This window comes from Eptesicus fuscus, chromosome 5, assembly GCF_027574615.1.
Source record: "Eptesicus fuscus isolate TK198812 chromosome 5, DD_ASM_mEF_20220401, whole genome shotgun sequence".
Classification (NCBI taxonomy): Eukaryota; Metazoa; Chordata; class Mammalia; order Chiroptera; family Vespertilionidae; genus Eptesicus; species Eptesicus fuscus.
Window position 1 is genome coordinate 11,552,116 of NC_072477.1, and position 13,115 is coordinate 11,565,230.

At 42.0% G+C, this 13,115-nt stretch overlaps 1 protein-coding gene across 1 annotated transcript in view; it reads left to right on the forward strand.

Moving 5' to 3' along the window:
• Window positions 1-13,115, forward strand: part of PTPN21 (protein tyrosine phosphatase non-receptor type 21) — a 67,772-nt gene that overhangs the window by 5,187 nt on the left and 49,470 nt on the right. The gene's annotated exons all lie outside the window — the stretch shown is intronic.

Here is a 13,115-nt window from a genome sequence, read left to right on the forward strand (position 1 = left end):
GTAAGCCACAAACGAGCCTGCTGGCTTCTCTCCTTACTTCCCAGCCACTTGAATGGATGCTGGCTGTGCGTTCTCAAAAGCATGTCCCTGGCCATGATACCTGAATTAGTCTGCAAGCCCACAGTCCCACGAGGACCGAGTAGATACAGAACAAGAGGTCTTCCCTTGGGGGTAAGAGAGAAAAGAGAATGCACAGTGCCTGAGGTTTTTTTTTTAATTATTTTAAATATTTTTATTGATTTCAGAGAGGAAGGAAGAGAAAGAGAGAGATGGAAACATCGATGATGAGAGGGAACCATTGATTGGCTGCCTCCTGCACGTTGGACCGAGCCCGCAACCCATGCATGTGCCCCCGACCAGAATCAAACCCGGGACCCTTTAGTCCGCAGACCAATGCTCTATCCACTGAGCCAAACTGGCCAGGGCTACAGTGCCTGAGTTTTTAAAAATGTTTATATGTTCCCCCATATGTAATTAAAAATCAAATATGAATGCATTTTGGATGATCAAGTTTCTTTTTCCTAATATAATCCCAGATGGGGGTCATCTTGATCTATAAGTGTACTGACTTCATTCATTCAACATTCATTGTTTTCCCCGGGCCAGGCCAAGATTATTGCTTGAGTTTGAATTCTGGTTGTTTAACCTTGGGCAAGCTCTGTGACCTCTCTGGGCCCCGGTTTCCTCATCTGAACCATGGGGATCACAAGGGTTATCCTCAGAGGGGTTGTGTGATTTGCTGTGCTTCGTAAGGCCAAGCTCTAATCACTAGTCTGCTATAGTAACCATAGGGAGGTTTGCCCTGGAAACCCCCTCATCTAGGCAATAGGAAATTGTAGAGTCCTCAAGTATCCACCTAGTGGCTTCAATTTAAAATGCTATGTAAGGCCTTTGATGAAAAGGGCTCTAATTAAACCTAGGATCCTTCCACCCTTTGGCCACCTGGTATTAGGATAAGAGAAAGATGGAGAAACTGGTTATTCCAGATAAACGTCTATCTTCCTAACTGGAAATCCCACTGATGCTGTACTTCATAGTCAGCAATAGATAAACTGTGCGTCTGGTGACCATCCAATCATTTGATGATTCAGTATTGAAGCCTTAAATGTCGCCGAAACTGGTTTGGCTCAGTGGGTAGAGCGTCGGCCTGCGGACTGAGGGGTCCCGGGTTCGATTCCGGTCAGGGGCGCGTACATTGGTTGCGGGCACATCCCCGGTGGGAGGTGTGCAGGAGGCAGCTGATCGATGTTTCTGGCTTTCTATCCCTCTCCCTTCCTATCTATAAAAAAATCAATAAAATATATTTAAAAAAAAGACTTAAATGCCAAGCACATATATATTAGGAGCTTACCCTAGTGGTTTTTTTTTTATTGATTTTTTTTATTGTTTAAAGTATTACATATAGTAGTACATATATCTCCTTCCCCCCCGCCATTGACCTTACCCCAGCCTCCCCTACCCCCTATCGCATGTCCTCATCCCACTCCCCCAGTATCTTGTGTCCATTGGTTGTGCTTATATGCATGCATACAAGTCCTTTGGTTGAGGAGCTTACCCTAGTGTTGATACCAGTAAGAAAACAGTCCAGGTCCATGCTATGATAGGGGAATTGGAGGGTGCTATAGACAATAGGGTTCGGCAGTAAAGGGAGAGTTTCCCAGGGCAAGGGATGTCTGAACTGGCACCTGAAGAATGGGGCAGGGTGGTCCTGTCAGGGGTTGAGAAAGACTATTCCAACAAAGGAACTGGACAGGGCCAAAGACAGGAAGCAGGAGATCTACCTGGAACCTGAAGTGGGGAGAGGAGAGTGGGGAGAGGGAGGGGCCCTATAATACAGGGGTTTTTGTTAAAGGGTTTGGGCTTATCCTGAAAGTAATAGGGAAGTTAGTGAAGGGTTTTTAAACAGGGGTGTGGGATGATGGTTTTTTCGAAGAGTGGGCCCTCTGAGGAATCATTAGAAAGGAGTAGTTGGGGTACAGATGGTGGTCCCTTGGATTTGGATGGGATGGACATAGTGGGTGGAATTGAAATATTCAGGACCTGCCTCCGGAGTGTTGGGGAAGGTCTAGGTTGATACTTAGGTTTCCAGTAAATGGTGGGAGCTATAACTGAGAGAAGAAACATAAAAGGGAGAGAAGGTTTGAGGGGGAAAGGAGAGGTGTGGTGAGCTCAGATCTGAAAGGATTGACGTTGAGATGCCAATTGAGATGTTGAGCAGGCAGAGGCAATTGTGGGTCTGGAGCGCAGGTGAGATCCAGGCTGGAGAGAAGAGATTTTGGAATAATCAGCCGAGATCAGTTAATGAATCAGAGCTGTGAGAAGGTGGGAGGCTGTCCGGGAGGAAACAAGATGCAGCAGACCCTCAGGGTTGAATAGAGGAGGGGAGCCTCGGAAGGAAGTGGAGATGGAGCAGTCCTAGGAGGAGAGAGTAAACCAGAAGAGTTGGCCTCAGCGACCGCTCCTGTTTACTTGCATTTATTCCATCGTTTTTTGCTTCCTTCACCCATTTTTTCTCCACTTTGGTTTCTTTTTTCTGTAATTCTTCCTCATGCCCCAGATCTGCCTACAACCCCTACAGAGTGAACGTCTTGAGGAACTGTGGTTAACTTATTTTTGTGCCCAGAGTACCAGGCATGGAATGTGTCAGTAAATACAGGTTGAGCTGAACCCACAGGCCTTGCTTTCATTCTGTTAGCCGAGAAGTCCAGGGAGCTTGCTATCCCTTGTTTAAGGTGATCAGACTCAGGAACAAGCAACTTCATACAGCTGTGGGAATTTAATGATTTTTTTTTTTTTTTTTTTTTAACAGAAGGGTGTGGAATGCTTTGAGAGGGAACCGATGGGATCCCTGGAAAATGTCTTGCCCCTGCACAGGCTGTCCGACCATTCCCAACACTTCATGGCAGCCGTGGTTCGGAACTCAGTTTGTAGAGCAAATTTTTTCCTTACCGAGTTTCAGTGAACAGATGGCTCAAGCCCCAGGCCTAATTGTACTGAGTGACTGCTCGGAAATAACCTGGTTCAGCAACACCTGTTCTGAGTTTGTGTCCATACATCATTAGTAAGATTCATACCAAGTGATATTGGTATGTTGTTGTCTCGCACTATTCACCCATCAAGCAAACTCAGAATCATCGTAGTATATAGATTTGGCTGATAAACTTCGCTACCGCCCACAGTTAAATTGGGGGAGAAATAATTCTTTCCTTGTCTTGCCTAATTGCATACCATTTCACTATTATGACACAAGGGCTCCACAATAATACCGTTATAACGCTGTATCCAGGGGCTTCAACTATATTGATAGTATTTTATTTCTTTTTTTTTTATTTTTTATTTTATTGATTTTTTTACAGAGAGGAAGGGAGAGGGATAGAGAGCTAGAAACATCGATGAGAGAGAAACATTGATCAGCCGCCTCCTGCACGCCCCCCACTGGGGATGTGCCTGCAACCAAGGCACATGCCCTTGACCGGAATCGAACCCGTGACCCCTCAGTCTGCAGGCCGACGCTCTATCCACTGAGCAAAACCGGCTAGGGCAATAGTATTTTATTTCTTAAGCTGGATGTGTGGGTATATGATGTTTGCTTTTTGGTCTTTTTTTTTTTTTTTTTTTTTTTTTTGTCTGAGGTATTTTATAATACATTAAGAACCTAACAAAGGTTGATATACTTATATTCAATTTAGTTGACTTAGGGTTGTTAACTGTTTTCTAAATTCACCATAGTTGAGCTAGGGAAAGTGACTTTTAAAAAGGGGAAAACAATCATCCTCATAGGAAAATATTGCTGTTTATTATAGCAACAGCCTCTCAGAGCTGTTGGAATTCTCTGCCTATCATTCAGAGTTTCATAACACTTTCAAGAGAAGCTGTGAAAGGCTTTATAGAATTTAAGCGAATTAGGACATCTTGCCTCCAGTATTGAAACTGTAAATTATAGTGGTTTGATGGAGGTGGTGAGACGGGGAAGTGGGGGAAAAGGGGGAAACACTTCATCTGGGCCCAGCCACTCCCATGGGAATCGGCACATTCTAGAGTGAAGTGGTCAGACTTAAAAGCCGAATGTCTCAGGGCGGGAGACCGGTGTCACCCCAGCTCACTGAGAAGGGTGTATAACCAGGATGCAGGTTCAGTAATGAACGCCCAGCTGTGGAACCACCAGGGGCCCCTGAGGAAGTGTGCCACTATCTTCCTGTAGGCAGGCCACTTGGGAGCCAGAGCAGCTTGGTGAGCAAGAAATGAGAGAATGGAGGTTGCCCTGAAAAGCTTACATATCTTCATCACGGACTGCCTCCCGCACCAGACCAGTTCCTCTGAGTCTGGGTGGTTCTTCTGGGCAGGGCTGAAGGTGGGCACTGGCTCTGTTTGCCTCTTGAGAAGACTGCCTAACAGGGCGATGAACACCTTTGCCAGCAGAATCCAAAGCACTGGGTTTGGACCCCAGTGCTGCCACTGATAAGTTGTGTGAAATTACGTAATTTCCCAAGTCCACTGTTTGTTATTTCTACATTGAGAATAACAGTATCTGCTTGATGGTCCTTGTGAAGATTCAATGTCAAATGTAAGACGTTTAGCAGAGGACCTGGTATTTAGGGAAGTCTGAGTAAGTGTTACTCCTCATTACTGTTATTATTTGTGACTCCCATTTCCATGTGGTGGTGGCTGACCCACTCTGCTTCTAATGAACTCTTTCCTTTTGTGCATGTCTTTGTTTCTTCCATTTACGAAGAGAACACAAGCTGGTTTATAAAATGTTCTTATAGTGCAAACAAGTAGAGCGGTCGTTGGTAATCACACTTCTTACATTACTAAAGGGCTAACTTTTCAGTAGACCGCTGTAATTTAGCAGTCATATTTGAGCCTCTGTTTCATGCCAACTGAAATTAATTTGTACACTCTCACTGCCTCATTGCCCTGAACAACTAGAGCTTCGGTAGGTTTTTACTTCTCTGTTAGCCTATTTCAGGGGTCCTCAAACTTTTTAAACAGGGGGCCAGTTCACTGTCCCTCAGACCGTTGGAGGGCTGGACTATAGTTTTAAAAAAACTAGGAACAAATTCCTATGCACACTGCACATATCTTATTTTGAAGTAAAAAAACAAAACGGCAAAAACACCCGCATGTGGCCCATGGGCTGTAGTTTGAGGATGCCTGGCCTATTTCTTCCCTCTTGCCCTCACTTAACTACTAGGATTAAAAAAAAAGGTTGAAGGAAATTTTGGATTAAGATTTTCCCCCCACTTCTTTCTAGTGGCCCGGTGCACAAAATTCATGCACAGGGTGGATTAAGATTTATATATTTTTTCTTTAATGTGTGTATTTCTCAAGAATTCTTTAAAAATCTTATGTTTAATAATCACATTTTTATCACGCTTTAATTAGATTCATTGCAGTCTCTTATTTACAGGAGCCTTTCTGGGTCTTAAAGTCCTTATTCAGCTAGGATTTACATGCCGTTGGAGTTTTTAAGTTTCTGGTTAGGAAACAGGAAAGTTATAAAACCCTGAAAGCCTTTTTAAAGACAACTTTTTCATAATTTTTTGCTATGATTTTTATGTGTTAGTTTTAGAACTTAAATCTTAGAGGGCATTTTCTTTCAGCTATTTCTGAGTTTTGTGTCTGTAGAGGGTAAGTTTCCTCATTGTTGTCTACTTATATGGCATATATACATAACTACATTTTTGAGGTTGAGATCAATACTCAATCATTCCTAAAATGACCTCCAAAGTATTTTGTTGAATAAGGGGAAAAGTCTGGCAACATTTAGACGTTCTTACTATGGCCTCTCATTTTAAAATTGTAATGATAGGCTTTGATATTTGGTTACTCTGTTGTGGTTTATCACAGGTCTTCAGAAAATGTTTTCTCAATTGTATTTGAAGTGCATCACACATAAATCAGGTTTTTTGTTTTGTTTTGTTTTTTCCTGTTAGAACATAAGCTTCCTCAGAGTAGGACTGTTCTGTCACCACTGTCTGGAATAGTGCCTTGTGCTTACAGTACATAGTTGCTGAATAAATGTCTACTTATTTTTAAACTAAGAGTCTTTTTTTTTAAAATTTAGATTGATAAGCATGGACAGCAATTCAGTTTAGTCAGCTTTATTTTACTACATGATTTTATCTCCTAGAGAAAGTTGAACATTTACTACAAAGTTTTGAATACAACTTGAAAAGCACCTTTTTCTTTAGCCTTTTATTTTTCACTTTGGGGATTTTTTTTTTTTTTTTTGAAACACTTAGAAAATGATCTAGTTTTAACAACCCCCTAAGATAAGATTGCTGTATGGAGGGAGTGTCCATTTGGCTGGACTTTGAACAAATGCGTCTCATAGTATTTCCTGGCCGCTGGGAACATTTTTGGCTAAGGGAGTTGTTGGAAGGGAGAGGAACCAAGCATATAATGCAAGCCATTCCTCTCAAGTGCAACTTTAGAAAGTGCTCTTGGCCTCCAGAGTGTTTTATTTTAAATTAGTGTCTCAGGTATTCCAAATATCCACTGACCTTATCTTGACTGTTACCTGAGTAGAGCTCAAGAATTTCAAGCGCATTTCCTTCTGTACTAGCTGTTTTCATTTGGGCTCTAAAAATAGCTGAAATATGTGTAAGGTAAAAGTGTAATCACCTGCAGACTTTTTGAACTTTTGGGCTGGTAGTTATTAAATCAGCTATGTATGTTATGAAACCGATAAGACCGACAAATAGGCATGGGTCAGTACATATTTTTCGTTAGATCTATTGAGCCATATGAAGCAAATATAAATCTTAAATTGATCTCTCCCCTTAGATCAGGGTGGGGAACATCCAGCCTGCGGGCCGTATAAGGCCTGAGCAATCACTTGGCCTGGCCCTGCCAAGGCAGGAGGGGTGAGTTAATGAAATATTTGACCAAGTCTAGCAGGCTAATTTTTAAGTTGGTAATTTGGTATGGCCCATGGATGATATTATAAATATCCAAGTGACCCTTGGCAGGAAGAAGGTTCCCCACCCCTGCCCTATCAGCTAAAGAAAGCTTTTCAAAGTCCAAAGATGATTATAAGTGAGCAAGGATTTTTCCTGATTTTTAGATTATCTGTTACTTTTTTCATTGGGTCCAGATAATTATGAACCAGCCATAGAAATAAGTAGAGGGATTATACATACGGATATGGAGATAGTATGCACTTTAGAATAAATAATATATTATCACACAAGTTAATACAGAATTAATTTGGAAATGTGTTTACTTACAGAAATGGAGTATTATTCAACCTTCACCTCATTCCTTTTTTAAAAAAATCCACCTTTCTAGTAAATGTAGAGGCTAACAGTCTGAGATGTTATTCTCTTATTATTCCTTGAGTCTCTCTCACCAACCATCTGTCATGATAATGTAGTCCCATGATCACATGGAATTAAGTGTGGTCTGCTCCTGTGGGGAGGTTTGTAAGTTCAGTTACAAAATGGCAGATGTGGGGAACTGATGGCGTTTGGGGGGCTCTAAGTTCTGTCGTTGTACTTTGTGTGTTTCAGATTTCATTCCTTATAATAGTAGAAGCTTTAATAGCTTTCTGCTATCCTTCTTCTGGGTGGATGGACATTATTATGCTGGAAGCTTAACATGCCTTATCTGGTTTAATCCGCACAATGAGTTAGGCCTTATCTTTTCTATTTTAAAATGAAGAAAACGAAGCCCTGAAAAACTGGGTAATTTGTTCCACTAATCTGGGTGGTCTTATAGCTAATGAGCAAAAGAACCAGAATTTGAGTGTATACCTGTAAGACTTCTGCTTGAACTTTGTTAAAGTTAGAGGGGTCATGGACCCCTTGGAGAATGTGATGAAAATGGAGAAGTTTGCACATAGTGTCAGGTGGTTCATGGATGCCCCCTCTCTCAGTCCATCTGTGAGCTCATATTTCCTGTGAAGTAAATATGGAATGACTGGGGGCCTAGAAGCCTCTTGGATGAAGCGGTTTTCCCCCTTTTTTTGATTTAACAGATTCTTCCCTAATCTTTCTCCAGAGTGAAAGTGCGGATAGGATAGAATCTTTGTGAATAATTCAAGACCTTCATAATTTTAAGAAAATAACTTGCCTCGGAAGTATACTCCTCACCCCCTTCTCCCACAAATGCCCTTTTTGTTCGTTTGTGTTGTTTTTAAAAAATATATTTTTATTGATTTCAGAGAGGAAGGGAGAGAGAGAGAGATAGAAACATCAATGATGGGCTGCCTCTTGCATGCACCACATTGGGGATCGAGCCAGCAACCCTGGCATGTGCCCTGACCGGGAATCGAATCACGACCTCCTGGTTTGAAGGTTGATGCTCAACCACTTAGCTATGCTGGCCAGGCTCAAATGCTCTTTTTGAATGGCCTTCATCTTCAGATCTCAGGAAAGGCCATTTGGGTTATTCCTTTCCTCCCTGGGACAACTTACTATTTAATGGAAAAACAAAACAAAACTCCTTTCAAGGAGGAAAGGGAGGAGGCTATGAGTGGGGTTCCTTCATTGCAGTTCTGGCGGTAGATCCATGTCTGTCTTCCCTACCAGATAGCACCTTTGTGCCCACCAAGAGGTCAAGCAGTAGGTGTGTGATAATTCTTCAGTGAATGAATGGATGACTCATGCTTCCCTTATGCATTAACCAAATTCCAGGCCAGTTTTTGAGACTTATGCTTCATTCTTCTTGTCAGATACACACCTACCTTATAACATGACACTTTCTTTCCTATGAACAAGGCCTTTGCTCATATTACTGTCTTCATAATATGCTGGTGTCTAGTTTTGGTGTGTGTGTGTGTGTGTGCGCGCAAAATTATGCTCCAATACTGAGTTTGTCTTTGTCAGCAATTTATTTAACACAGGTTCACTGTGGGAATGTCACAGGCTAGTAGCATGTGGGATGATGCCTCTTAATAAGTCGATAAAGAAATACCGTAGCCCGCCTGGCATGGCTCAGTTGTTTAGCATCGACCTATGAACCAGGAGGTCATGGTTTGATTCCGGGTCAAGACATACGCTTGGGTTTTGGCCTCGACCCCCCCAGTGTGGGGTGTGCAGGAGGCAGCCAATCAACGATTCTCTCATCATTGATGTTTCTATCACTCTCTCCCTCTCCCTTCCTCTCTGAAATCAATAAAAATGTATATATATATTTAAAAAAAATACCATAACATACTCCAAAGCAGTGATAGATTAATGACACTATTGTTCAAGGTAAGGGGGGGTGAAAGGAATAAAGTTTGAATTTAGTTGAGGTGCACCTTTTACAAGTTGGCACTCAGCTTGGCCCACTGAGAGCTGATGCGCAGTTGCCAGCACAGCAGTAAAAACTTGTTGTTGCCAGAGCACGTTGCTGGGGAACGAAGGCGTGGGTTTGACCGGCATGATGCTCTTCTTCGTGGGCCCCTGAACAGCTTTTGCCACTGCTGGTAGGAGGCACCTTTGCCAGGGCAGGAGTTAATACCCCCAAAGGTCTTTGGAGAGCTATTTAGATCAGCAAAGGGTAGCCTTGCCCAGACCAAACATTCTCAAACAGCCCTCACAAAGTCTGGGTATTTATCATCTAAATGTCTCCTGCCATAGTTGTTTCTTCATATATTCTATCGATAAGCCCCAGTGGAGTCCCTCAGCAGCTGAGCTGCTGAGAGCTTATCAACCATACAAGTGAGATATGGCATCCTCACAGCTCACCTCACTTTCTTTAAAAAATTTTTTACATTGATTTGAGAGAGAGAGAGAGAGAGAGAGAGAGAGAGAGAGAGAGAGAGAGAAGCATTGATTTGTTGCTCCACTTATTTATACATTTATTGGTTGGTTCTTGTATGTGCCCTGACCGGCGATTGAACCCACAACCCATGGCCAGGGCACCTCACTCGTATATCAAAACAACTTTACTTATAAAAACAACTTCATTCTTAGATCAAAACAACTTCGCTCTTAAAAACAACTTCAGCTTTCGTCATAAGCAAGTGGATTTGAAATCATATCAAACTGATACAGAACAGCTGGTTTAGCAAATATATTCCCATTTGATTTTCTAAGCAGTTTGTTCATAAGTAAATGCCACTTAGATTTAGCATTTAATAAACTGGTAGGATATCTAGAGTCAATTTAAAAATTTTAAGGATTAGCTTAAAATGCTAATTTCACTAGAAGAAACTATGCATGTCACAGATTTTATATATGAGTAGTAGCAGCATGTAGTGGAAATAACTTTTCTATTGAGGGTTTGTGGTACTTTGTGTAAGCTTGCTAAAAGGTGTGCAGTATTTAGATTTATGAATAGGACTCAGTAATTGTGCATTTTGAGCAAGCTTAAACTGAGCGGGGTAAGAAAATATACATGTAACTTCGTGCTTGGTGGCAGCAACTCATTTTATTTGTGAATATAAAATAACTTGTCTTTGCTCAGTGCTGTTATAATTGTTTAGATGGATCAGACTTTGGCTTGACAAATTACTTTTAATGTCAAGTGAATTGTCAGCAGATTGAATTTAACTGATTGACAAAGCGGGGTTTTGTAGGCAGCAAGGTAGAGTTTGGGTGCCAGATGAACTTGGATTCAAATCCCTGCACTACCTGTGTGACCAAGGAAACCATGGATTTTGTTTCTTTCATTTGTGATACTAGAGGCCCAGTGCATGATTGAATCATGCGTGTGTAGGGTCCCCTACACACTTTTGCTTTCGATTGCGGTGGAGCTGGGTGCCTGTCCGCTGGTGCACCAGGCCTTTCGGAAGCCTCCGGCTGGGCGGAGGCTTCCGAAAGGCCTGGTGCCGGAGCATACAGGCACCCAGCTCCGCCGCTTTTGATGGTCCACGGTGGGAAGTGAGCTCGCTGCCCCAGAGGCCCCTTCTGTGCCACAGCACAGCCATGGCGCAGACGCTGAGCTTGCGCCCACTCCACAATCAGCTACCCCGGCCACCCCAAGTCCCGCCCCCTGCACCTCCCACTGGCCCAATCATGGGCGTAGCGGAGTGATGGTAATTTACATATTACCATTTTATTAGGTAGGATGGTTACATGTGGTAGTCAGAATGATAGCTAATTATTGGGTACTGACCGTATGCCAAGCGCTGGACTAGATGCTTTGCTAGATGTTTAATTTAACCCTGAGTGTGATCGACTCCTTCCTCCTCCCTCCATCTCGGTGATGGAGTGGACCAAAGGGGCAGTGTCCACACCAAAGACACTTGTTAACTGTCAGCTCTGTGTTTTGTTTTTCTGGTTTTTTGTTGTTGTTGTGTTTTTGTTTGTGTGTGTGTGTGCGCAAAGTTAATTTTCTTTAGCTATTTCCCTTTTCTTTTACATCATGTACATTTGTTCTTTAGTTAGAATAATTTACTGAGAAAAAATGGATTGAAGAAAAGTGACAGTGTTATTATTAAAATTTTTTATTACATTTATTGGGATAACATTGGTTAATAACATTATGTAAATTTCAGGTATACAACTTTATAATACAACATTTGTATACCACCCCGAAGTCTCGTCTCCTTCCGTGGTGTTATTATTGTTAGCCAATTAAATCAGTTACACCACTGAGAATTAAGATATTCACTGTAACATCCTCTCTCTTTGTCCCAGAGTTTGGTATGAATTATCTAGAGAATACCCCCATCCACCCATATTTTGCACTTACACATAATATTTAGACAAGCGCATATTTGACTTGTCTGTATTTTTATTACTGGCACCTAATTTGAAGTCAAATTTATGTTTGAATGGTTACTTAATGAAAAGAACACTTATAGATTCTGTGTTACAGCACGATAACAGGAAGAAATGAAGCATGTTTAATAATAAAGACTATATCTAAAATTATATATTATTATACGTAGAACATCTGTCGCCCACTATTGAAACATAGACTTCACTGTACACGACTGCGCGCCCTCTGCCTGGCTGTGCACGTAGTCAGTGACAGCCCCCAACCAGGATGCAGGTCCTCCAGCTCCAGGTTTGGCACTTTACCTCAACAGCACACTACTTTTCCTTCGAGCCTTTGCCATTTTCCTTAAAAAAGCAACAACCAACAATCCAAGTGTTGGTATTTTCTAATAATTTATTTTAAAAGGAAAAGTTACCAAAGACAAAACCCTGTTCATAAAGGAAGTATTTAGGTGTAGAAGTTCCTATATGAAAGAAGATGGAATATGAAACTTTATACTGGTTAAGGGGATTTGAAAACTATGATAGTGAGAGCTAATATTACTTGAGTACTTACCATGTATGAGACACTCTTCCAAGTGCTTTAAATGTTTTCACTTATTTTGATCCTCAAGGTTCCTGTGAGGGAGGCACTATTATATTCTTCTCTATTTTACAGATGGGTAGACTGAGACGCAGAGGTGTTAAGTCACTTGCTCATGGTTTACATGGCAGGAATCACAACTGGAGGAGTAGCTCTGGCTCCTTGATGGGCATCTTTCTTCCTGACATGTAGCCTGGGGCAAGTGACGGGTGTTCTGCCATGGAGCTGGGGCCTTAAGCACAGCCTGGCACATTGCAGCCTCCCAAAGCTGATGGAGATTGTTTTAAGTACCCTTGAGATATCTGTTGTCATTTATTTTAATTGGTTCAGTTTATTATCTTGCTTATAGTATGCTTTTAAAGTCACATCAGGCTAAGACTAGATTCTTTCTTAAAATGAATTAAGACTCATATTCATTTATACCCAAATCCTCTTTCTAAGTCCCTTTATCTCTCTCTCTTTTTTTTTTTTTTTTGATATATTTTATTGATTTTTTACAGAGAGGAAGAGAGAGGGATAGAGAGTTAGAAACATCGATGAGAGAGAAACATCGATCAGCCGCCTCCTGCACACCCCCTACTGGGGATGTGCCCGCAACCAAGGTACATGCCCCTGACCGGAATCGAACCCAGGACCCTTGAGTCCGCAGGCCGACGCTCTATCCACTGAGCCAAACCGGTTTCAGCACCTTTATCTCTTTATGGCCCTCCACGGTGACCACATCAGAACCATTTCTGAGAAGGGACATGAATCGTGATTAGCCAGCAAGACGAGGTTGGGAATGAATGCCTGACGTGCCGGGGGCAGAGCTGGTTGGTAGGAAGCCTTTTGTAAGCTTGTTCCCTGGTGGAGTCGAAGCATCGGGCTGATGAAAT